The 24,501-nt window shown below is 37.2% G+C and overlaps 1 protein-coding gene across 47 annotated transcripts in view; it reads left to right on the top strand.

Annotated features, from left to right (window-relative positions):
- PTPRD (protein tyrosine phosphatase, receptor type D) overlaps positions 1 to 24,501 on the top strand; it is a 1,162,785-nt gene that overhangs the window by 518,383 nt on the left and 619,901 nt on the right. For 46 of the 47 annotated variants that reach the window (XM_027635107.1, XM_027635120.1, XM_027635110.1 and 43 more), the window contains one exon: positions 2,652 to 2,687. The exons of the other annotated variant lie outside the window; for it this stretch is intronic. The gene's annotated coding sequence lies outside the window, so the exon portion shown is untranslated. The remainder of the gene's footprint in view (positions 1 to 2,651; positions 2,688 to 24,501) is intronic. 47 annotated transcript variants of the gene reach the window in all.

The following is a 24,501-nucleotide window of genomic DNA, read 5'->3' as shown; positions in this document are numbered from 1 at the left end:
AACATGTGGATTATAATTTGGTGGAGCATAAAAATATGAGGGCTAGTAGAGAGGAAACATAGCGTTATCTAGATCAGGGAGGAGATGGAAGGTCAGAGAGAAGAAAATCAGCAGTAGTATGAGAAACTGATAGAAGCAAAACAAAAGTGCCAATTGATTTACTCACCAAAGATGAAATCTGCATAGAGAACAGCAGGAAGAGAGGGGAAAACTAGCAATCGGTTGGGAGTTGTGTTGCATCTCCTGAAATTTGAGGCTCTTGCTTTCCTCCCCCCCCGGCACATGATGACTTTCTTCTACTGAATCCCCTTTATGAATACCACAAATCCACGTTCCATCACAGAAGTGAAAGAAATATTGGAAGAGAAAAGGAAGGGGAAAATTACTCTGGGGAAGGGTAGGAGCATGAGGCTAGAGGCTAGTAGCATAAATCTGAGAGATGTACCGGGACAAGACATAGAAAAAGGAGCATCAAAACTTAAAGGCAATTGATACTATTGACTTTCAGTGGAAAAAAAATAAAGAGAGATCATAAACCCCAGCAACAGAGAAGTTCTTATGGAGTACACAAAGCCCTTTCAAAAACAAAATTAGAGTAAAAGAATGAATACAGGTGTTGAATGCAAGAAAAGATAGTTTGAAAAGTTACAAGAAAATACATATTCTAGGACAGAACTAATTGGAATGATAGGGTTTCATGAAATAAAAAAAAAAAGACTCATGAGTCTTTAGCATTTGTTTTCTCTTTCAGGGAATTTATCTGAAACTAAGTGTAGCTTTAGGTCTATATTTATCTCAATCAGTAAACAAAGCAAGCAAGGGAAAAGGAATTGAGTTTCACCCTTTAGAAGAGCAGTGATGAGGGATAAGGAAAGGAATATATAGTTTGGCCTCATATTTTGTGGCTTTTCATATGCTGCAGTAAACTTCCTCTGAACACGTCTTTAACGCTGTTTAAAATCCACTGTAATTTATTTCCAATCAGCATGTTTTCTGATTGCAATTATCTCTTTATTCTTATCTTTCACTACAAATCTTAATGGCACTTGTGATTAGAGTCTGTGCTTATTGATTAGGTTGATATATGCATGGCAAGTTATTTATGTGCTTAATTTAAATTAATTTTATTTGCAGGGTTGAAACAGATGTTGTGCAGTTGTGATTTCCCATTGACTGTTCAATGAAGTGTCACTTACATGAGGATTTTTCTTTCCAGAAGCTTTCATTTAGTTTTGCTGTATGTTTCTGATCAGGACTGTATGAGAAAATAACTTTAATAACTAACACAAGTAGACATTATGAGATTTATGGTTCATTCTTTCCTGTTGGATATGTACTTTACTTTTTTACTAAGCTCATTGAAAATTTTTCTGGCTCTCTTTATGCATACTTTTTACATGCATTCAGATACTGACTGAGCAGTAAATCACAGGAGACTTGGCTGCCACATGTGTGGATACATGTGTACATGTGACAATAATGTATTTCAGCTTGGTCTTGCACAGGGAGGTGAAAATACAAATGTTTATTCACACGTGTTGAATTTATTGTACTAAGACAGACCCTGGCACTTATATTTTTTACCTATAGATTTCATATACTCCTTTTTTTTATAGCAGTTTTAATTCCTTGTGGAATCTTATGTGTCATTATATATCTTGAAAAGTCTTTAGCCAGTCTTTGGCGTGTAATGGGAAACAAATCAGGGACTGAGGATCTTGCTGCCTTAGATGATGATAATCAGTTTCCCATATAGGAAATATGTGATCACTAATTTGAGTTCCTAATGAGTCTTGCTGTGGACAACTCAATTTCCACCAGTAAAAAGAGATTTTTATTCCTGGTGGTAGTATTTTTAGAAAAATCCTTTTTTTTTTTTGTTTTGGTTTGTTGTGTTTGTTGGGTTTTTTTTTAAATACAAATCTCTTATTTCTAAAATGAGAAAATGGAAATTAAATATTGTAAACCTCTTAAAAGGGACTGATATGAATACATAATTATGAATGTTATGTTTAGAATTCATATGATAATCCTATTTGCTTGAAATTTGGAAAGTTTGATTTCTTTAGCATAGATTGGTCTCCTATAATTTGACTTGAAAAATAATAATAATGAGAAAATATAAAAATAATAGCACTTTAGGCTTTCCTTGTTTTTTAAGTTCATCATCTTTTTTTTCCTTCTGTACTCTTCCAGGATCCTGTGCAAAGTAGTTTTCATCTTTGACTAGGATTTGCCTAGACCAGAAAAAAATATAAGCTTCATAGACAAGATGTTTTGTTTGTATCCTTAGTAGAGAGAAGGCAATCTCCTTTCCATGTAAGATAGAGGCACCTCAAACATTTACATTACAAAGTAGTATTTTCAGATATGTTACAAAATGAAGATCAAAGCAGTCTGACATTCAGCCACTCTAGGAAAGGGTAATTATCTGAATCTGACAATATCTGTTCAACGTCATCATGTTTTGCTTCCTGAATCTTTTTCCAGGGCATGTAGAAGGAAATACTTAACTGTTCAGTTGCTTTTATACCTACTATTACACCATCAGATAGCATATATGCTAGTTGTAAAAGTAGTCTGTCTACCTCTGTGTGTATATATACGTATTCAGTAACTAATTGTGCAGACTTTCTTTTCTTACGTTGCAGGTTCTGTTGGTCTGCAAGTAAACTGGGGAATACAAGGTATTTTTTTTTTTTTTGCTATGATAGTTACATTGATTATAAATATTAAATTAATGTCTTTTCCTTTGCAGGGAGGTAGTTTGTAGGGGTTGGGCAGGGAGTTTTTGTTTTATTGGTATTGTAACATTCAAGATGCTGGAAGAGTGTATGGTACTAATTGATTTGATTGTGAGAGGTCATATTAATTTTTTAGTCTAGTCTACACAACTGGAAAGTGACAAGTATTTAAGCTGAATCACATATATTCTTGATAATCTGTGATTCAACCTTATTCATCCTGGCCAATCTACAAGGGTAGACTCCAGGGAACATGGAATGTTCCAGATTTAAGAAGAAGGGAATGTGTGCCTCCGTGTGTCTCATGACCCATGGTAAATCACACTGAACTAGTAGATCCTGGAAAAGAGCAATGTTGGGGCTGAAAAACGAAAGGGAATCAGGCTTTTGAAAATTTTTAAAAATTTAATGTAAAGATATCAACAGCACCTCTGAATTTCATCAACTGGAATTTTTTTCTTCAGGTACAAAAGAGGGAATTTTCTATGTATTTTGTCCTATCTCCTTACCTCTGTCCATATTTCAAACACAACTCCAGTCAGCCACAGAATGTGCAGCTATTGTGTAGGGAATTAAAAATAGAGTCTGAAAGCTGATCTTTTGCTACTTACATAGTGGATTCTTGGAGACCGTCTTAAAAGGCTTAGACAAGGCTGTGCACAACAATTGTATTTATCTTTGTACTGCCAGAGGATTCTTAGGTGATGTGCTGCTGTAATTACTGTAGAATTTGGATCAACTGTAGTAATTATGTGTGTCTAAGGCATACTTTAGCAGCTTTGACAATGGGATTCACTACAGAGGGTCTACCTGTCATAGCTGCCAGAAACTATACCATTCTATGGAGCTTCTAATACCAGTATCATTATAATTACCTTGCTAAAACAGGCAAGTAACTTTGTGAAAGCAATAAATATGACAGAAAAGGAAGAGTTTCTCAGTATTGATGTAATACCTATCTTAAATGAATAAGCTTTTAAATTTTAACAATATATTTAATTTTAACTCTTAGTTTTCTGTGTTTGTAAAGCAGGGCGATTTTTCACAGCAAAGTGTAAATGTTTTGAACTTGAAATATGGCAGAAAAGTGAGGTGCTGTCAGTCTGATTTGTTTCAACCAGCTGAAGAAATATTTTCCCATTGGTTTCCAGCCAACAGCTATATAAATAGAAATTGATATTCAAATAACAAACCTAACAATTTTTATTAATGTACAGTGCCCTCCTAGATATTTATTGCTGCATTGCAATTTCTGGTTTGTATGAATCAGGTTTCATTGTAGTTTATTAGCAACCAACTGGGATTATTTGGCTCTAGTGTTTACAAACTATAATTCATCATCCTCTTATCTTTTATTTATGAGACAATGTCAAATGAAAGAAGCAAATTATGCACTGGTTTTGGTTGGAAGAGCTCTGCACTCTATAGTGTATTAACTTTGCCATGAAGCGCCAGTGTTCAGTGTTCTGCTCTGACTACTATGTATATCCAATCTGCCTTCATCTCACACCAGAGGAAAAAGTAGACTCTTCAGCAGAGCCTCACATTCTGGCAGCTGTGACTCTAGAAACAGTTTTAGAAAAACCCTGACCCGTTAAAGTCAATGGGAGAATTGCCATTTATATCAGAGAAGCCAAGATTTTATCCCTTCTGTTCGCAGTGTTGATACTTTAGTTGACACCTGTGCTAAGCAAATAGAAAGCAGAAGAGAGTAGACTCCTTCTGTTCATCCTTCTCTCATGGGGAATAATTTTCAGTACAAAGAAAATATTTGAATATTCTGAAATGGAACTCTTTAAATCCTGCTTCTTCCATTTTTGTAACTGTCATCCCAAAGTAAAACATTTTAAGAAAAGAAAAATTATACTATCATGTTTTCTCTGATGTCATTGCATCTTTTACTGAAGAATAGTTTTAACTGCTGGGAAAGCTGGTGATTTTCTTTCTGGATTTCTTAAATTAATATAATGACAGCTCCATTTAATCATCAGATTCACACTGTGCTAGTATGAAGATGACATGTATTTACAAGAAAAAGCAGTTGCAAAATAAATTAAACAAAACAATAAAGGGAGTGAAGGAAATCAGAGATGAGTGTATGCTTTATTAATAGCATGTCAAAGCACTTTGTGCCAGTAGATGTTATATTTTATATTATAGTATATTATATAGAGATCATTAGTGGCTCCAGTATGACATTAATAAAGTAAATGACAATATATTTATTATTGTGTAATAGTCTAATTGTCACTCTTATAGAAGACTTCTATTTCATATTATAAATTTCTTGCATGATTCTAAAGGTACTTTTGCAATTATCTTTGCAATTCACATGCTAAAACAGTATTACAAACAGTATCTTAATATGACAATCTCTTGTAAGAATAAAATGCATTTATCAGTGTTAAACCAGGTTCTTAGCCTCTAAACATTTGCAACAAGGCAAGATCTACTGAAGGGAATATAGTTTTGATCATGTTTTCTGTACGGTCACTTACTGAAGAATTGCTAGTTAATATAGACTGGATAAGGTTGGATAAATTACCCAATGTAAGTTTCTTCCCTTCCTGTTCCTCTCCCCTTAAAAATTGCTTTAAAACAATTTCCTTCCATTCTTAGTGGAAAAAAAAATCTACTCAGTGCCAAAAATATTTTATATATGGATATTGTAACATTATTACTAACGATAATAATACTGTGCATACAGAGCTCTGATTAAGTTAGTTGTGATGGTTAAAAATTTTACTCAGGAAACATACCTTAAATTTAGCAATTTAACACTATATGACATCTGAATCTTGATGTATATATTATGGTGAAATAGCTTGCTCAATAGATCTTTTCAGCAGATTTGGAAAAATTTGAGTTTTAACTTTACCCATAGTATTTATTTTCGAAAACACCTTATCTATCTTAACAACAGTATGGCCCCAAACTATGAAATGAAACAACTATAACCCTTTTTTCACACTACTTGTGTTTTGTAGAACTTCTTATTCTAGGACTTCTCTGAAGTATACAGGGCAAAGGAGGGAGGTGTGAAGTTTTCAATGAAAAGCATTATGCAGACATATATGTTATTCATTATCTAAATGGTATGTGAAACTGAGTGCATTGTTTTTGCAGTTTCCCTGGTTTTTGTTTGTGTTCTCACAATACAGTATTTATTTGCAATCATGAGTACATCTTCCTGAATCATTCTTGCCTTCAACTAGACCTCACACACTGCAGTGTTGTTAGTGCCAAAGTGGGACATGCAGTCTAAGAAATTCAGTTAAGATTTTCTGAAATTTAAAGCACAAAGAGTCAGAGAGCCCGGAAGTCTTTTGCATTAAGACTGTCCTGCTTTTCAGCGGAATGATATGTCCCTAAATGACCTGACATTTTTGATTGTATATCTTTCTGGTTGATGTCAAGTTGAATCTGAGTCAACAGTGCCCTGGCAGCCAGGAGGGCCAACCATGTCCTGGGAGGCATCAGGCAAAGCATCACCAGCCGGTCGAGGGAGGGGATTGTCCCACTCTGCCCTGCACTGGGGCGGCCTCACCTTGAATATTGTGTGCAGTTTGGGGCACTGTAATATAAAAAAGACATTAAGCTCTTAGAGAGCATCCAAAGGAGGGTAATGAAAATGGTGAAGGGCCTTGAGGGTAAGCCATATGAGAAGCAGCTGAGATCACTTGGTCTGTTCAGCCTGGAGAAGAGACTGAGGGGAGACCTCATTGCGGTCTACAACTTCCTCATGAGGGGAAGAGGAGGGGCAGGCACTGATCTTTGTAGTTATCAGTGACAGCACTTGAGGGAATGATCTGAAATTGTATCAGGGGAGGTTTAGGTTGGATATTAGAAACGGGTTCTTCACTCATAAGGTGGTTGGGCACTGGAACAGGCTCTCGAAGGAGGTGGTCACAGCACCAAGCCTGACAGACTTCAAGAAGCATTTGAACAATACTCTTGGGCACATGATGTGACTCTCAGGGAAGGTCATCTGTGGGCCAGTACTTGGACTCAATGGTCCTTGTGGGTCCCTGCCAGCTAAGCATGTTCTGTGATTCTGTGTTCTTTCATGGTCCTTCTGAATCCTGTTTCCTCATTTCCATCTCAGCTTCACACAGAAAGCAGTGTTTCTTTGGACGAACACTGTCAAAACTTTTGCCTACATTGTTTGCATCAGCCAATAAAATGCAAATTCTACAGGCATCATGGAGAGCTTGAGTGACCTGTGGTGTACTAAATAAATAGACTTTCTGGAGTTGTGTCCTGACAATAGAGACAGTGGCTTGCCAGTCAGCAGACACTGTAGGTAACTTTAGGCTGTATTTGTAATGTCACAAGGGCATTGTGCTTGCCATATGAAATTATTACTGACAGTTGATGAGAAATTTGAAGTGGTGAAATGATTAAAAGCACACCTGTGATCATATTATCAATAAAAATTAAAATTACCTGTCTCAACTGACTTTTTCTGCTGTCATGTACTGTGTACCATTTCCATGGCAATGAAACATTTACACAGCTTATCCTAGTTTTAGATAATGTATTCCCCTCAGGTGTATATTTTTTATCATCATCCATTTTAATGTATGAATGCTGACGTTGTAGGTGATTGCAGATGTGCCATAATCCTTAGTTTCTGCAAATAGTCTCTCCCTTCCCGTTCTTGCTACTCAGGTATTTATAGCTCTGTCACAAAGCCATTGACAGAATGTTGTAGATACCAGTGTATTCAGAGTTTTTTTGAAAAGACTTAGTAGATGCATTGATACAGAAATAAAATGAAAGGTTTATCTAATATAGTACATTCATTCCTAGACTTCAATTCTATATGACTAATATATTTTTATGGACCATACAATTTAAACGCATTTTTCAGAATGTTTTAATTAGTTAGTAGGATTACTGAATATTTAAAATATCCAATACTTTATGATGCATACTTTTTTATTTTCAAAAATATGTTGATGAAATTATACTTAGTTTACTCAATACATCAAATCAGTTTAAATTGTCACAGTGTTCATAGAATCATAGAATGGTTTCTGTTGAAAAGGACCTGAAAGATTATGAAGTTCCGAATCCCCTGCCATGGGCAGGGACATCTTCCTCGAGATCAGGGTGCTCAAAGCCCCATCCAGCCTGACCTTCTACACTTCCAGGTATGGGGTATCTCCAGCTTCTCTGGGCAACCTCTTCCACTGTCTCACCACCCTCACAGGGAAGAATTTCTTCCTAACATCTAATGTAAACCTACTCTTTCAGTTTGAAGCCATTCTCCTTTGTATGGTCGCAACATGCCCTTGTAAGGAATCCCTCTATGGGCCTTCTTGTAGGACTCCTTCAGATACTGAAACACTACAGTTAGGTCATCCTAGAGCCTCCAGGCTAAACAACAACAATTGTCTAGTCTATTCCTTGTAGGAGAGGTGTTCCATCCCTCTAATCTACTTGGTGACCCTTCTCTAGACTTGCTCAAGCAGATCCATGTGCTTCTTATGTTCGGGACCCCAGAACTGGATGCAGCACTCTGAATGGGGTCTCAACAGAGAAGAGTGGAGAGGCAGAATTACCTCTCTCAACCTGCTGGCCATGCTGCTTTTGATGCAGCCCAGGATACAATCGGCTTCCTGAGCTGTGAGTGCACACCGTTGGCTCATGTCCAGCCTCTCAGGCACCAGCATCCCCAAGTCTTTCATGGTAGGGCTGCTTTCAATCCATTCATCCTCTGAGTCTATATTGACTTTGCCCCAAACCAGGTGCAGCATTGTCTTGGCCTTGTTGAATATCATGATGACCCCATGGGCCCACTTCTCAAGATTTTCCAGGTCCCTCTGGATGGCGTCCGGTCCTTGAGGTGTGTCAATTGCACCCTTGGCTTGGTGTCATCTGCAAATTTGCTGAGGTTACACTTGATCTCTTTGTCTATGTCATTATTAAGATATTTAATAACACTGGCACCAGTACAGACCCCTGAAGGACGCTTCTTGTCACTGATGTCCATTGGGATTTTGAGCCATTGATCATTACTCTTTAGATGCAATCATCCAATCAATTCCTTATCCAGTGAACTGTCCAAATATCAAATCCATATCTCTCTAATTTAGAGAGAAGGATGCTGTAGAGGACCATGTCAAAGCCCCTACAAGTCCAGACAGATGACATCTGTAGCCCTCCCCATCCCCACTGATGTGGTCACTCCATCATAGAAGGCCAAAAACTAGGTCAGACAGAACTCACCCTCAGTGGACCCTGTTTGAGGAAGGCCACGGTGAATCTGGAGCTGAATGCTCATTGTCTTGAATAACTTCCCTGTCCTCTATGTACCTTACCATAGGTTCTAGGAAGATTTGCTCCATGATCTTCCCAGGCAGAGGAGAGGCTGACAGGTCAGTAGTTCCCAGGGTCCTCATTTTCTACTGTTTTTAAGATGGGTGCAATATTTTCCTTTTTCCAGTCACCTGGGACTTCACCTGACTGCCATGGCTTTTCAAATATCATGGAGAGTGGCTTGGCAACTACACCAGCCAATAGCCTCGGGAGTCTGGGATGCATCTCAGTGGAGTTCCTCAGGTGTTCATGAACATTATCTTTACTTACAGTGAGAGGGCTTCAGCTGCCCCAGACTACATCTTGTGGGAAGAGAGGTCGCCATTAAAGACAGAGAAAAATAATTTCTTACGTACCTCAGCCTTCTTATCCACTGTTACCAGTTTACTAACCTTGCTTATCAGAATCTTCCCTTCTTTGACCTTCCTTTTTCTTGCCAACATACCCATAGAAATCCTTCTTTTCATTCTCTGAGTCCCATGCCAATTTCAGCTCCAGATTCACTGTGGCCTTCCTGATCCCATCCCTACACAACCAGACTGAATTCCTATACTCTTCCTAGAATATCTGTTCATGCTTCCATTGCCCGTGCATTTGCTTCTTGTCCACTAGTTTGACCAGCAGTTCCCTATTCAGTCATGCCTTTCTTGCCTGATGTCTTGTTAGCTTTTGTATTCTATGGAAGATGTCCGTAAAGGTCTGTCAGCTCTGACCTCTTCCCTTGTCCCTGAGGGCAGTTTCCCAGTGTGTCCCATTGACTAACTCCTTGCAGAGCTGGAATTTTGCTTTTCTGAACTTCAGGACATTCACTTTTCTCTTCAACTGACCCATATTCCTGGGGACTGCAAACTTCATCAATGCATGTTCACTGTAGCCCAGGCTGCCTCTAGTCTTGACATCCCTGATTAGCTCACGTACACTGGTGACCATCACATCCTGTATTGTGTCCCCTCTGGTTGGTATATTTTATTAGCTGGCTTAAGAATTTATCCTTCATGTATTCCAGGAGCCTCCAGGATCGCCTGCCTCTGCCATGCTACTTTCTCAGCAGATGACAGGTTGGTTGAAGTCCTCCAGCAGGATGACAGCCTACAGGCTGGAGCAAAAAGGCTTTGTCAATAGACTCTTGGTGTAGAGGGCAACCTCTCCACCTCTCCTTTCATCCCCGTCCTTTCTGAAAGGTCAGTAGCCATTGACAGCCACGCTTCAGTCCTGAGATTTGTCCCATCAAGTTTCAGTAATGGCAACAGGGTCATAACTTTCTATCAGAACTGTGGCTTCCAGCTCCTCCTGTTTTTTGAACATGCTACATGTATTGGTGTACCTCTTCTGAGCCAATGGATGTGTTGCCTTCCTAGAGGAACGCCTCTTAGTTCCTTTGAGATATTTTCCTGGTATTTCCCTGTTGGCTTCTGTTACTTCAGGGCCCCTGCCTCATCTCCATAAGACTTGAAGTGGTCCAGTGTGGCTAGCACCTCTCCATGTTAGGATACAAGGGGCCCTCCCTACCACTCTGTCCCTCTAATATTAGTCTGTTATTCCACAGCTTGTCAAGGGTTATATTATCCTCCCCCCCGCCCCTAATATTTAGTTTAAAGACATAGAGCCATATATGGATGGATGAGGCTCATTTCTTTCTTTCAATTCTGTTGCCTGCAACCGTTTTGATCTACTCTCTTCTGTCTGACAGGGCCCTCTTGATCTGAGCCTCTTTCTGGTGCCTGCTCCTGTCTCTACAGGGCTGGGGCATAGTTCCACCAGTCAATCTCACACTCAAAGTCCCTGATACTTCTTAACCTTTCTACCTCCTCTCTCAGGTGTATCACAAGGCAGAGCAGATTATCTACCTAGTCTCACCTCACACAGGTGTTGTCTCTACTGTTCCGTACCAGCACCAGGCTCTGGCATTCCTTGTAGCCTGTAACCTTTGCACATTTTCATGTAGGTTCCATTTGTGTCACCACATCTTTTCTAGTGAGTGCTGAGGACATGGCTAGCTGCCAAATGGAAACCATTGCTGAGCTCTTTCCAAGGGAGTGGTGACCACCACCTGAGCTCACTGCACAAACTTCCACATGACCTGTCACACCATGACTGCTTGCCCACTCTGGTCACTTGTGCTCCCCAGAGGCTGCTCTTGAATGGCTACAGGGTGCCCACTGTCGCTCCTATCCTGGACTGTGCCCAAGAGTCAGAGCTGCCTCTCCTCAGGGCTGCAGGGCTTCAGTGCTTAAATACTTCCCACTCATGGGCCTTGGGTGCCTCTCTCATCCCTAATTTTCAGGTCTTGCTGCCTCAGAAACTCTCCCCACAGTCCCTCAGTGTTATTCTTGGTTCCAGAGTGTGTACTGGAGCAGTTCACCTCACAGTCTTCGCTGAAATGTGTTTAATACTGAAAAGCTAATCAAAGACTTCATGTTTTATGAGATTGTATGCTACACTCAAACACTTTTTATCATGAACGTGGTGTTGAAACTCTGAAGTGCCATAGCTTAGCTTTGTTTGAGCATGTTTGAGAAACTCAACAAAGTGAAAAAGCTAAAACTTAAACAGATCATTAAAAAGAATCTAAATCTGTAAGGATAAAGATAAAACAGGGTGGTGACTAAGGACTATAAAACAAGTTAGGATTTGGACTCACCTGCTCAACAGTGAACAAGCTTTCAGTAAGTATATTCAAGTCATAGGGCAAAGAATAGGGAGGAGATGATAGCAAGTTTTTTAAATTATGAATATAAATTAAATAGATGAAAATGCATTTCTTTCAGAATTTATGCATCATAGGAAAAAAAAAGAAAAAAACTTCAACAGAATTTGGGGACTTTGCTTTAAAGAGATCTGAGATTCTACCTTGTTTAAATTTTTGTTATTCTCCTCATTTTTAAAATGTGCTTTTTTGAAACCAACGACTAGTTATTGCATATTTTTCTTTATTTTTTTGTCCTTAACTTTGTGTACAATTTTAACTCATAGTGTAACAAACTAATATTAGAGAAGCTAAGCCTTCTGTTGAAAAGGTGGGGGGTATTTTTCCCATAAAGTACAAATAAATAAAAATGAAAGTTGTTATCCACAGGTCTGATTTTGAGTTTTCCCAATCAAACTTTTCACTTTGTTCCGTTAATAAATGGGATAATTAGGTTGCATGTGCAAACATATAAGTCAGCAGGTGAGTTTTTCAGCATTCTTTTACAAGAAGAGAAGAAATGTAAGGGGGCTTCAGGAGGGTACTGGAGTTATGCCACTGAATATCTCTGGAAATGTCTCACTCTTGACCCATCTCAGTTTTTAACTATTCTTACGACTTCCTTTTCTTATTCTCCACACTACTACTAGGTCCTGAAAAGTTATCAATTTGTGTGTGTACTTACTACAACAGTGAATGTTCAATGAAATATTGCTTCCCATCTCATCTAATTTCAATTTAATAGTGTAGGGTGTCTCCTTATTGCTCAGGCCTTCTCTTTCCTGTGTCTCTTTCTTGAATCTTGGGTGATCATTTCTGTGCTGATCATTTCCACTTCCTTACTTTTCCTCATCTTTGTCTTGGGAGTATGTACAACACCTCTCTTAGGACAAGATGTTTTGCCATTTTCTCTTTTAAATTAAAGGGATTCTTTTTTTTTTCCTGTCCTCACTGCAAAATCCTGATATTTGTCTTAGCTGTTTCTTCTCTTCATTACTAAAGAGACACCTCTGCATCTGTTCCGTGTCCTGCTTAAAGCCCTTATGATTAACCTATAACTAGAAATGTACACTAGTCCTTCCTTCCTCCCTACCACGCACAGATCCGTCTCTGGGTCTTGTCCTGTAATAAGTGACATTACAAAAGTCATCAAAGTATAGTCCCACTGCTTAGTCTAATAGTCAGAAAATCGTTAAGTGCATTTGTATCATTAGGTGTTGTGTGCAAACTTTCTTCTTTCTCCGTCATGCTGGACATCTTTCCTTGTGTTTATTGTGCCCTTCTAATTAAGGACAGCAATAAGACCAACACAGCCCTCTTTTCTTAGAAGAACATTCTGACTTCTTTGAAGCATTATAGTTACAAAATTCATATTCTCTTTAGCGGTGCACCTATTTACCTTACTCTGCAGCTGATCTCTTTTCTGGGTCATAAGTTCTAGGAGCTGCAGCTTAGTGTTTTGACTCATAATTAGGGTTCATTTTATGTCACTAGATTAAACACAACAATGTGCTTTAACATTTTCACAGGTTACATAGACACAACTCACAAATAACAGCCATAGTACTTATATTATGAATAATGAGGCACACCTATGGATAATTTAGTAAAGGAAATAGTAAATTTTCTCTCAGAGAGAAAATGTTTGACAATTGCATTTTCTACTCTCATTTGCTCTTGAGCTCACCATTGTTGCTGCAACAATGTTCTTGAAATTGAATTTTCTGTCTCTGTTATTGTGTTCCTATCCAGTAAATGTAAGATATATCTAGAAGCTGGTGGAAATGGATTGAAAGCAAAACTGTGAAGCGTCATGCTTCAGTGAACATCTACTTCAGTTTTGTCTCAAGTAGACAAGGAAATACAAAAACTTTAAATGTAGAAAATCTTTGTCTGCGTCTACTCTTAATACTGAAAAAATATGTTCTTGCTTCATTAACAGTCTCAAAAAGTATTTTGTGGTTGATTCTTCTAAAAGTACTTTTCACATTTAGTTTAATCTACAGCAATGTATGCATTTTGATTTCCTAAAATTCAGCCAATCAGCAAAATCACTTGTAATCACCATTCTCCCTGTTCAGTAAACATAATAGATCAAGTATGTTGTTTGGTCACTATATAACATACCTTACAGCAAACTTAAGTTAACGAATTTTCCAAAATGGTGACCTGTAAATATATAATATTTTATATAGTAATCACACATTATTTCCCATACTTAAAACACAAACCTGATATAAAAGAATATAATTATCACTATTTAAGAAACATGTAAATAATCACTTCTATTTTAGAAAATTAGCACATTCACTCTGCCCTCAAACTTGGTAAGGAAGAACATTCATGCATAAAAAAAAGTTTGTTTGCTTTACCGTTTTTCTATTAAGAACCCCATGTGAGTTATCTTCCCCTGTGTTACAAGGGAAGGATTTAAGGAAGAGCCTTTAAAACACAAATGTTGGTTTTTTTGTGGCCTGACAGGTTTTGACATCACTAGTCATCATTCCACAGGTAATTCTACGGGTAATTGTTCAGTCAATTCATTTGATGTACAATTTGTTTTATAACTAAATATCACTTTAAGACTTTTTGCTTTTGATGGATGAATTTTTGCTTCAAAGTGACAACATTATTGTGAGAGAGTTCACCATCTTAATAAAAATTTTTTGTTCTGATCCCGTATATTTTTTCCCATATTTGCAAAATAAAACTAATAAAACTGAAGATGTTTTATGTATAAAATTAAAGTTCATGTAACATACACATGAACAACTGTTACATCTATTGTACCAAAATATGTTTTTTAAGTTTAAATAGTACATATATTGAATTTCTGAAAACTCTTTGTCATTAGTTATTCTATTTGTGTTGAAATGCGTTGCATAAAAAAGAGTGTTAAATATATTTTGATACACCAGGCTTTCTATCACTTTTTTATAGGAAGTAAACAGTATCATTTTGTTCTGCTATCATGAGTTGTGAATAAGAAACATGACAAATCAGATAGACTTTCTTAAATTTTAGTGACTTGCTCAGCTTTTTAAAGAAAGATTGTTTAAAGTTCTATCCTTGAGCTTTTGAATATGAGGTCATCAACAGGAAAGAAAACTGTTTCCAGGACACTTTTTTTTTTTTTTTAAATCAAGTTCTTGCACCTGCTGAGTTTTAATTACCATGTATTTCTTCATGAAATGTAGGCACCAAATGTGTTACCTGAAGAAATGTTGTGGACATGTACGAAATTTTTCAGTGGTAATGATTTTATGAAAATAAAATGGGGTAAGACAGTGTTATATAGAGTAGGAAAGAGGAAACAGTAAAATTTTTAACACAGTGCAAGACAGGTAAGGCCTAAAAAGTGAAATCATGAATGCAAGTTTATTCTACAACCTGTAAAAGGCGCATCCATTGAAGATAAAGTGAAACTATGTATAGCCCTACCTCCTGGTTTATTTGCTCTCTCTTTTACTATATGATGATATATACAGAATCTACAAATTAATTCTTTCTCTTAAATCAGGCAGAAAGCTCGTAAGTAAATAAACAAATAAATAATATCTCATAACTTTTTTTTTTTTCTTTTTTTGTGTAACATTAGGAAATGCTTGTTTACCCAAATAGAGGACATTTTTTTCTTGGGAATATCTAAAGTTTTTAAATATCTAGAAAATTAATAGGAGTAATATGAAGTTTCAAAGGTCCAAGATAGAAATCCTCTACTGTTCCCAAATGTTACTCAGCAAACTAAATGCATACATTGACCCAAACTTGTGAAAGTTAAACTGTCCACTGAAAAGACCTGACAAGTCACCAAATCTATTTTTCTCTTGTAATATTTGTTTAATCTATTGCATTCAAAAATCTTACATAGTCTTCAAATAAAATTTAAAACTCTAAAGAAAAATTTGTTCTTGCATTCGTTACCAGACAACCTTACCATTCTGGAACTACTATTGCCAACATTGGCAATATTAGCACAGCACTGTTGTGTATCTGACAACAGAGGAATTTAAGTGCAACAGAAGGGCATGATCTAAAATACTTCTATATGAATAAATGAGTATATAAATGTTGTGATTTTTGAAGGCGCAATATGATCTAAGAGTCATTCAGGGACTTAAAGGGGTGAAAAGTTCAATTTCTAGATTTCCTAGAGCAAAATAAAGTCATCTGTACCTTTTAATATGTAGGACTGAGTCTTGACCTTAACTGAGAGTAAATCTGGAGAAAATTATTTCTGTGTTGGAAGAAGAGGACATGTTTGGGGTTTTTTTTATCACCAGATTGAATTTAAACATGTAACAGCTGTCTAAAACTTCTCAAAGTGTTTGAGGGTTAGAATATCCTGAATGGAAAACATCCACGATTAAAAGAGATCCAAGGCAAGCACAGATGTTTTGTCACATATTTATGTATGTTTAATACATTCTAAAATGTATTTTCTTATAATATATCATACATGAAAAATCAAGCCCCACAACTTAAAAAAAGTCAGTCAAGGTTTCCTGTAAAACCTAAATTTGGAATTGGTACTGTGTGTGTAAAAACATCTGTCTTAGAACTCAGTTACATACCCATGTCTTTTAATCACATTTTTCACAAAGGATTGTTAATTCTGTATTTCTTATCTTTTGGCTAACAATACAAAACACAGTGTAAATTGCAGAAATATGAACCATCTCTCCCACAACTACGTTTAGTGAAAGCTCTGCTCTGAAACTATAGAGAGCTATAAAACTCTATTTATAATGAAAACACCCGAAACCCTGGGCATCAAATATTTATCACACAAAACTAGCTGATACTTTATAATTTTATCTTTAATCTCTTTGCCTCAGTTTCCCTTGTGTAAAATGACAGTATATTGCCTCATCTCATTAGATTATTCTGAAAATCTACTAATTAATATTAGTAAATATCTAGGCTCTCACAACAAAAACACCACAGAAAATTCCATAGGACAGTTAATAATTCTACCTTCAAAGAAAAATTTGAATAATTGTCAGTAACATGGGGTAGTGAATAATACTGGAAAATACCGAATACTAACTTTCTTTAACTCAACTCATAACAGCTGGAAATCATTAATTACAAGCCATTTTTCATGCCTGAATGGGCTTTTAGAAAAATAAACAAGCTTCTGAATATCTGGGTAGAAAGTATGTTTTTGTCTTTTCTCCAATTACATAGTTATTTTACAAAAGGATATTCTGTCTCATGCAAAGCTTACTTTGAAATAAATACATAGTGGAAATCTTAAATATGAATCCCTGACTTAGCAGCTGTCTTGTTTCATGTAGTGTATTTCTGCATGTAATGTTTTCATGAAGTGTTCATATAAAAAGAGGAGTCTGTTATACAAGACACGTCTGCCATGCTGCTGATTAATGACACAGACAAATTTCTCTTCTCTTCTCTTTCTAAAGTTCATGCATCTGCAGTTGTGAAAATTTTGACATTTTTAGAAAAGTGGTTTGAACTCAAAATTTTTTAATTGCTTTTTTTTTCTGTCTGTGCATAAATTCTATTCTCCATTGATGAGGGTTGCCTATGCACATGAATACTAGGACCAAAAAAAAAATCTTTGGTATTTTGTTTTTAAACAAAAGTGAGGACTTAGTTATCAACATCAGATGTGTCTCTGCTCATCAGTGAGATAAAAAACAACTAATTTTGCAGCTTTTTTCATTGTTAATGCTTCAGGCTTTTATGAAACTTTTGCTTCATGATGCTTTATGATGAGTAGTATCATATAACACTATAAATATCAGGATTTCTTAAACAGTGTTATCTGAAATGATGTAACAGTACTAACGTGATTTGTTTTTACATATTATGAATGATGTGTTATAAGCTAACAAAATACTATTGTAATTTTTTATAAGTGGTTTTGTAACATTACTTTTAGTAAAGGGAGTTTATATCTGAACTTTTCAGGAAAGAGTTCCACAATTTTTGTTTTAGAGAAACAATCTGAAGAGAAAGACTTACATCAAAACAATTAACAGATCTCTTGGGAAATTCTTTTCTGGAAGAGTTTACTAGGGAATGGGGCATACTGGATCAGAAACAAGCCCTTCAACCAAGACCAGGAAAGTTTATAAAATAAATTTCTATACCTTAATTGGAAGACAATTGTTTGATACAGGAAGTAATGAATTGAATTCTTTGGGGGGTTGTAAAAGTTCAGACAAGATGATTAGAAAGGTTCCCTAGGGTTAAGAAGATTTTGAACCATTTCTCTACTGCATAGAGCTTTGCCTTTACTATGTGTTTCAGCACAATAATTTCTAATAAGTTGTAGAGTAGATTTTGCAACAGTGCTTAAGTCGACTTTAACAGTGCTCCCATGGAGGCATCCTCATGCTCAGTGAAGCAGCTCTAAGTTAGAACTGAGTGCCCCTGAGAGTTCTACCTGAAGGACAATAATGCACATTTAAATAGTTAATTTGAGAAGTTAGTTGCCATTTTTATGCTAATAAACTTACAGGTATGGTGACTTTTAGGGATTTAAATGTAAAAAGGGATGTATTTGCATGATAGCATTAAAAAAAAAAAAAAAAACAACATATTTTTGTGTTGGAGAAACCTTCCCTTCTAATCACATTTTACCAATCTAATATGACCAATTTAATATGACCAGTACAGACTGATGATTAATAGAGGGATAAACTGGGACAGGAAGAAATTAGTCATCATGTAAGTTTACCAAAGTTTAATTATGTTTTTTCTTTCCAATCAAAGTAGTCTTTTGTCAAAGCAATACCTTTAGAATTACCAGAATGACAACTACCAATTTTTTTTGAGACTTTGAACATATTACATATTCTTCTAGGATAAACATTCAAAGGAAGATCAGGGAAATATATCTACAAAATAATGTTATGCACATAATGAATTTGGATTTTGATCTTATCCAGTATCAGTCTTCGATGGTTGTGTGCCTCTGTCTATCAACAATATCTTGTTTTCACCAACTGTAAGGGGTTTTTTTATAAAATGTTGGCTCCACCAGAGTTCTTAAAAAAAAAAAATAAAAAGATAAAATTGCATATATAGTCCATAATTTTATGCATGCTTACTTTTTCCATTGATGGATGTCTCCTAGTTTGAAGCATCAGCTCCATGCATGAACCTTCTATTCATTAACATGATTTCATGGCAAGTCCATACATAATAGAGTGGTTGATCTTCTCTGGAACTGTCTTTGTTACAGCTTGAATTAAAGCTATTTGTTCATAATTATGTTAGTTATCTAGTCTTTGACTAACTTGCTTGAGTTCGTTGGGCCTTTTAGCAGTATTCAGAATATATACTCATGAAAGATTAATAAAATTTAGCTGAAAATATCTTCAGTCTTTTTCTGTTTCTTTCCACACTTATTGCAAGGTTTAATCACAAGATTTATGAGAGTTCGAATGGAAAAACTTAGTGATTTCATAGGCACGGTAACTACCAGTTCCTTAACTATTAATTCATTAGTTAATTATTAGGTTGCAGTCTGCATTCAAGATTATTTCATTGCTGCTGCTATCTAAATCAGAGCTTGCCAAACCTGAGGAAGGCCTAATATCACATTGTGGAAACATTTCTAATTACCCCACTCCAAATAAACCACACACATTGGATTTCAGAGTGTTTTATCCCAACACAACTGTACCACTTGTGCAAAATTCGTGTCTTTTATCCTACTTAGCTGTGAGAATAAGGTTATTATAAATCACAAGGCCTTGGCATCTGTAACTTTGGCAGCCTACCAAAGGGTTTAACCTGACTTCCTAAAAATGAATTGGTTATTAAAATATTACAAAGTTAATTAGGAACCAGAGGCAGCGTAAAGATAAAAAAAAGGACCAATCTTACAACTGGTAAAAACAAGATATTGTGGATAGAAAAAGGCACACAGCCATCAAAATCCTAACTCTTTCAGAGCCTTCCAAGTAGTAAACATCCTATTATTTGCTTTGGGCGAGGCAAGCAGTTTCCAGCTCCTGATTGTCTTTATTCACCTGAGTGCCAAGAGAGCAGCAACAGTAGGCACAGCTCTGCAAAGCAGGGTCTATCAATTGCCACAGGAAGATGTGGCCTAGGCAGGGCACATCCCCAATACATATGGCCAAGGCCAGCTGAGCCGGTCCATGATGGTGACCAGGGTCATTGGCAGCCTTGAAACCAGGAGGCATGTCCACAGTGATAAGTCAGGTCATGCTCCTGGATCAGTATCAGATTCTGGATGAGCAGTGACAAGGCCAAGCAGTGGCACAGATGCAACAGGGAAGCCTACCTCAAGATGGCAGCAAGGACAGGAGTCTCCCCTTGAAAGCAACTCCCAAGCAAAGAGGAGGAGCCAGGGATCAGCACAGCTTCCTAGCAGAGATTTTTTCAAAGAGCTCCTTTCAAAGCAAAACACCTGCATTATTATTATTTAAGCTGACCTTGAGCACAGGCATACAAACCTCTGGAGTAAGAAGAAATGCACTCGAGGTCTGAATGCTGAGTTTAGTATTTATCAGCACCTTTCTTCGGGACCACATTTGGCAATGCTTTTCAGTTCCATCTGCTCCATATACCTACATCTCACTACATTCAAAATCTTGTAATTGGCAAAAGGTAACTCATCGCATATTATGAAACAAGAACTTATTGTGAGTTGAACTAACACTTTCTGACAGTAAATTTTAACAATATAATTACAATAACAGTCTGGAGAAGGACAATGAAGCTTGTGAAGAGGCTGGAGCAAAATTCTTACAAGGAGTGGCTAAGGGATCCTGAAGAAAAGGAGGCTGAGGGGAGATGTTTTGCTCTCTACAACTACGTGAAGTGAGGTTGTAGCAAGGTAGGGGTCAGTCTCTTCCCCAGGTAATAAGTGACAGGACAAGAGAAAATGACCTCAAGTTGTGCCAGAGGAAGTTTAGATCAGATATTAAAAAAAAAGTTTCACAGAAAGGGTTGTAAAATGTTGGAACAGGCTGCCCAGAAAAGTTGTGGGGTCACCATCTCTGGGTGTGTTGAATAAATGTGTATATTGCTTAAAAAACTTGAGGACATGGTTTAATGGTGAACATAGTGATGACACTAGTTTGATGGTTGGACTTAAAGATCTTCAAAGTCCTTATAATTTTAATGATTCTATGATTCTATGATTTTATGAATTAAAATCAGATATTATTGTTCCAGTTGCAAAACACTAACACAGTTTTCACATTAAGAAAACTGAATGTTTTCATTTGAACAGTATACCTGTTCAAATTTTGTTGCTCAAATTTTACTCTTTAAATTGCATAGAAATGTCTCATTAATAATATAAGTTAGATTGCTAAATCAACAGCTTTCCCAGTTTATTCCCAACAATCCTCAGGAATTGTCCAGTGACAGCATATACAGAGCTGGAACTCCAGCACTTTCAACAATGGTCATTTGGCCCCTTCATCCCTGCTAAAACAGTGTAAGCTAGCCTGAGCCACAGCAAGCATAACAGCATTCTGGGACTCTCCATCATTAGACATTTACAGAACTATCATGTCTTCAATTTTTGTCTTTCATGTTGCAACAAAAATAGGGCACATAACCTAACTTAAATTGACATGCAAGCTTTCTCTGATTTAGAGCTCCTGGCAATGCTTCCTTAAAGTCCTGCTTAGATTTTACCTAGAATCACAGAATGGTCCGAGTTGAAGGGGACCCTTAAAGATCATCTAGCCCAACTGCCCTGCCATAGGTAGAGGCACCTTTCATCAGACCAGGTTACTCAAAACACCATCCTATCTGGCCTTGACCTTTTCCAGGGATGGACAGTCCACAACTTCTCTGGGCAACTTGCTCTGGCACCTCACAATTCTCATAGCGAAGAAATCCTTCATTATAGTTAATCTATATCTACCTCTTTCAGTTTAAAGTCATTCCCCCTCATTCTATCAGTACATGTCCTTGTAAAAAATCCCTCTCCATCTATCCTGTAGGCCTCTTTAAGTACTAGAAGGCTGTAGTAAATTCTCCACAGAACCTTCTGTTCTTCAGGCTGAATAACCCCAACTCTCTCAGCCTGTCTTCTTAGAGAGGTCCTCTGGCCGGCCCCCTGATCATCTTTGTGGCCCTCCTCTGGATTTGCTCCAACATCCTTCTTGTGTTGTGGGCTCCAGAGCTGGACACATTACTTCTGGTGCCCTCATGAGGGCGGAGTAGACAGGCAGAATTACCTTCCTTTACCTACTGGCCATGCTTCTTTCAGTGCAACCCAGGGTGCATTTGGCTTTCTGGATTGTAAATACACATTGCTGGATCATGTTGAGCTTCTTGTCTATCAAGTCCTGAGTCCTTCTCTTCAGGGCTGCTCTACATTCGTTCCTTGACCTGCCCACACTTTTGTTTATAATTACCCAGACTCAGGAACTTTTAATTGGCCTAGTTGAGCTTCCTGAGGTTCCCATGAGCCTCAAGCCTGTTGAGGTCCCTCTGAATAGCATCCCCCCCCTCCAGTGTGTTGACTGCACCACAGGACTTGGTGTCATCAGCAAACTTTCTGAAGGTGCACTCAATCCCATTGCCCATGTCACCAACAAAAATGTTAAACAGCACCATTCTAATACCAACCCCTGAGGAACATCACTCATCACTGGTGTCCACTTGGACATCAAGCCGTTGAACACAACTCTTTGAGTGCAATCATCCAACCAATTCCTTATCCACAAGTGGTACATCTGTCAAATCCATGGCTCTCCAGTTAAGAAACTAGGCTGTTGTGTGGGAAGGTGTCAAAGACTTTGAGGAAGTCCAAGTAGATTATTTCAGTTGCTGACAAATCATATTTGTCAAGTATGATTTCCCCTTAATGAAGCCATATTCACTGTCACAAACCACCTCATTTTCCATGTACCTTAGAAGAATTTTCAGAAGGACCTGTTCCATGATCTAGCCAGGCAGAGAGGTGAGACTGACTAGTCAGTACTTCATTAGGTCTTCCTTTTTTACCTTTTTAAAAATGAGTGTTATCTTTCTCCTGTTCCGATCAGTGGGAACTTTCAACTGTCACAACTTGTCAAATACGTGGCATAACAGTGGCATAACGACTTCATCCATCACTTTCCTCAAGACCCACAGATGCATCTAATCAGGTCCTGTGGACTTGTGCACCTTCAGGTTCCTTAGATGGAAACTAAGGAAACTGATCTCCTACAGTGGGCTGTTCTGCATTCACTCAGTCCCTGCTTTTGCCTCTTGTGACTTGGTCAATGTGGCTGGAACACTTAGTATAGATTGAGGCAAATAAGTCATTGAGTACCACAATCTTCACCATGTTGTGGCTAAGAAGGTCTCTCAATTTCTTCCAGACAGGGCCCACGTTTTCCCCTAGTCTTACTTTTATCACCAACCTACCTATTAGGATCTTTTCTTGTTGCCCTTGACACCACTGGCAAGATTTAATTCTATCAGGGTTTTAGCTTTCCTGACCTGATCCTGGACAGTTTCTCTGCATTCCTCCCAGGCTACATGTCCTTGTTCCCACATTCTGTAGGCTTCCTTTTTGTGTTGGGTTTGTTCAGAAGCCCCTTGATAATCCACACAGGCCTCCAGGAATTTTTGCCTGACTTCCTCTTTGTTTGGACGCATTACTCCTGAGCTTGGAGGAGATGATGCTTGAATATTAATGAGATTTCTTAGGCCCTTACTCCCTCCAGGGCTTTATCCCCAAGTACTCTACCAAGCAGATCCCTGAAGAGTCCAAATTCCTCTCTTCTAAAACCCAGGGTAGTGAGCTTTCTCTGTGCCCTGTTTTGATGTTCTAAAAATCTTGACTCTTTGTGTATTGAGATATTTGGGTGCATAAAGGCCTACATATGGTTTATTTGCATTTTATATTATTAATTAACTGTCAACATAGTTAGTTTTTCTTTTGAAAACTGGTTACAGCAATATAATACAATGTATTTGGTTAATGTTTTTTTTTTGTTTGTTTTTAGACAAATAATTTTTCCTGCATATGTTATTAAAGTGTTCAAAACTTATGATGCATAGAGAGTTTCTCCTCTGTGCTTTTTTTGCAAAGGTAACTTAACTATAGTATAAGTTTTTTATGTATTGAAAAGTTGAAGCACAAAATTATTTGTTTAAAGACAAAAATAATAATTTAGAAAGTGTACAAAATACAGGATAAATCTTTCAGGGTGTTTACTCTATACTTTCATTTTGGTGAGCATTATTGTATTTGACCATCAGCCCAAAATATTTGGTATACTTGGTTTGGGTCAAACAAAAGTTTTCATATAGATATCCTTTACAGAATTCATTTAAAAAACCCCCAACAATATCAACTGCAGTCATTTGTTTGTAGCTCCTCACTTTTTAATACATACATACATACATAAACAAATAGCTAGTTCTGAGCACCAAATTAACAGCTCAGTTTTTCAGGTGAGATTCATTTTAGCCAAACCAACCTTAAAATTGACAAAAGGAAAGAAATATTTCCAGATATTAAAGGCACCTCTAATTTAACCAAATTTGTGCTCAATGTAGTGGAGTCTTGATAGAATTACTCTGTCCTGTTCCGCAACTTTTGTGAAGTGTGACAGTTGTTCAACAGAAGCAAGTACTAGGTGGATGTCAGTCCCTGATTGTCTCTCTGAGTCTCATGAGATACTTCAAACACCTTTGCCCCCATGTTAATAACCCCACCAAAAAGCTCATGCTTTGAGTTCTGACTAATTTCCTAGTGGAAATTTTAAAAAGTGTGAGCTTGAGAAAGAG

This window comes from Corapipo altera, unplaced genomic scaffold (genome assembly GCF_003945725.1).
Source record: "Corapipo altera isolate COAL_440 unplaced genomic scaffold, ASM394572v1 61411, whole genome shotgun sequence".
NCBI lineage: Eukaryota > Metazoa > Chordata > Aves > Passeriformes > Pipridae > Corapipo > Corapipo altera.
The sequence above is the reverse complement of the archived record's forward strand: the minus strand, read 5'-3'. Positions and strand labels throughout refer to the sequence as shown.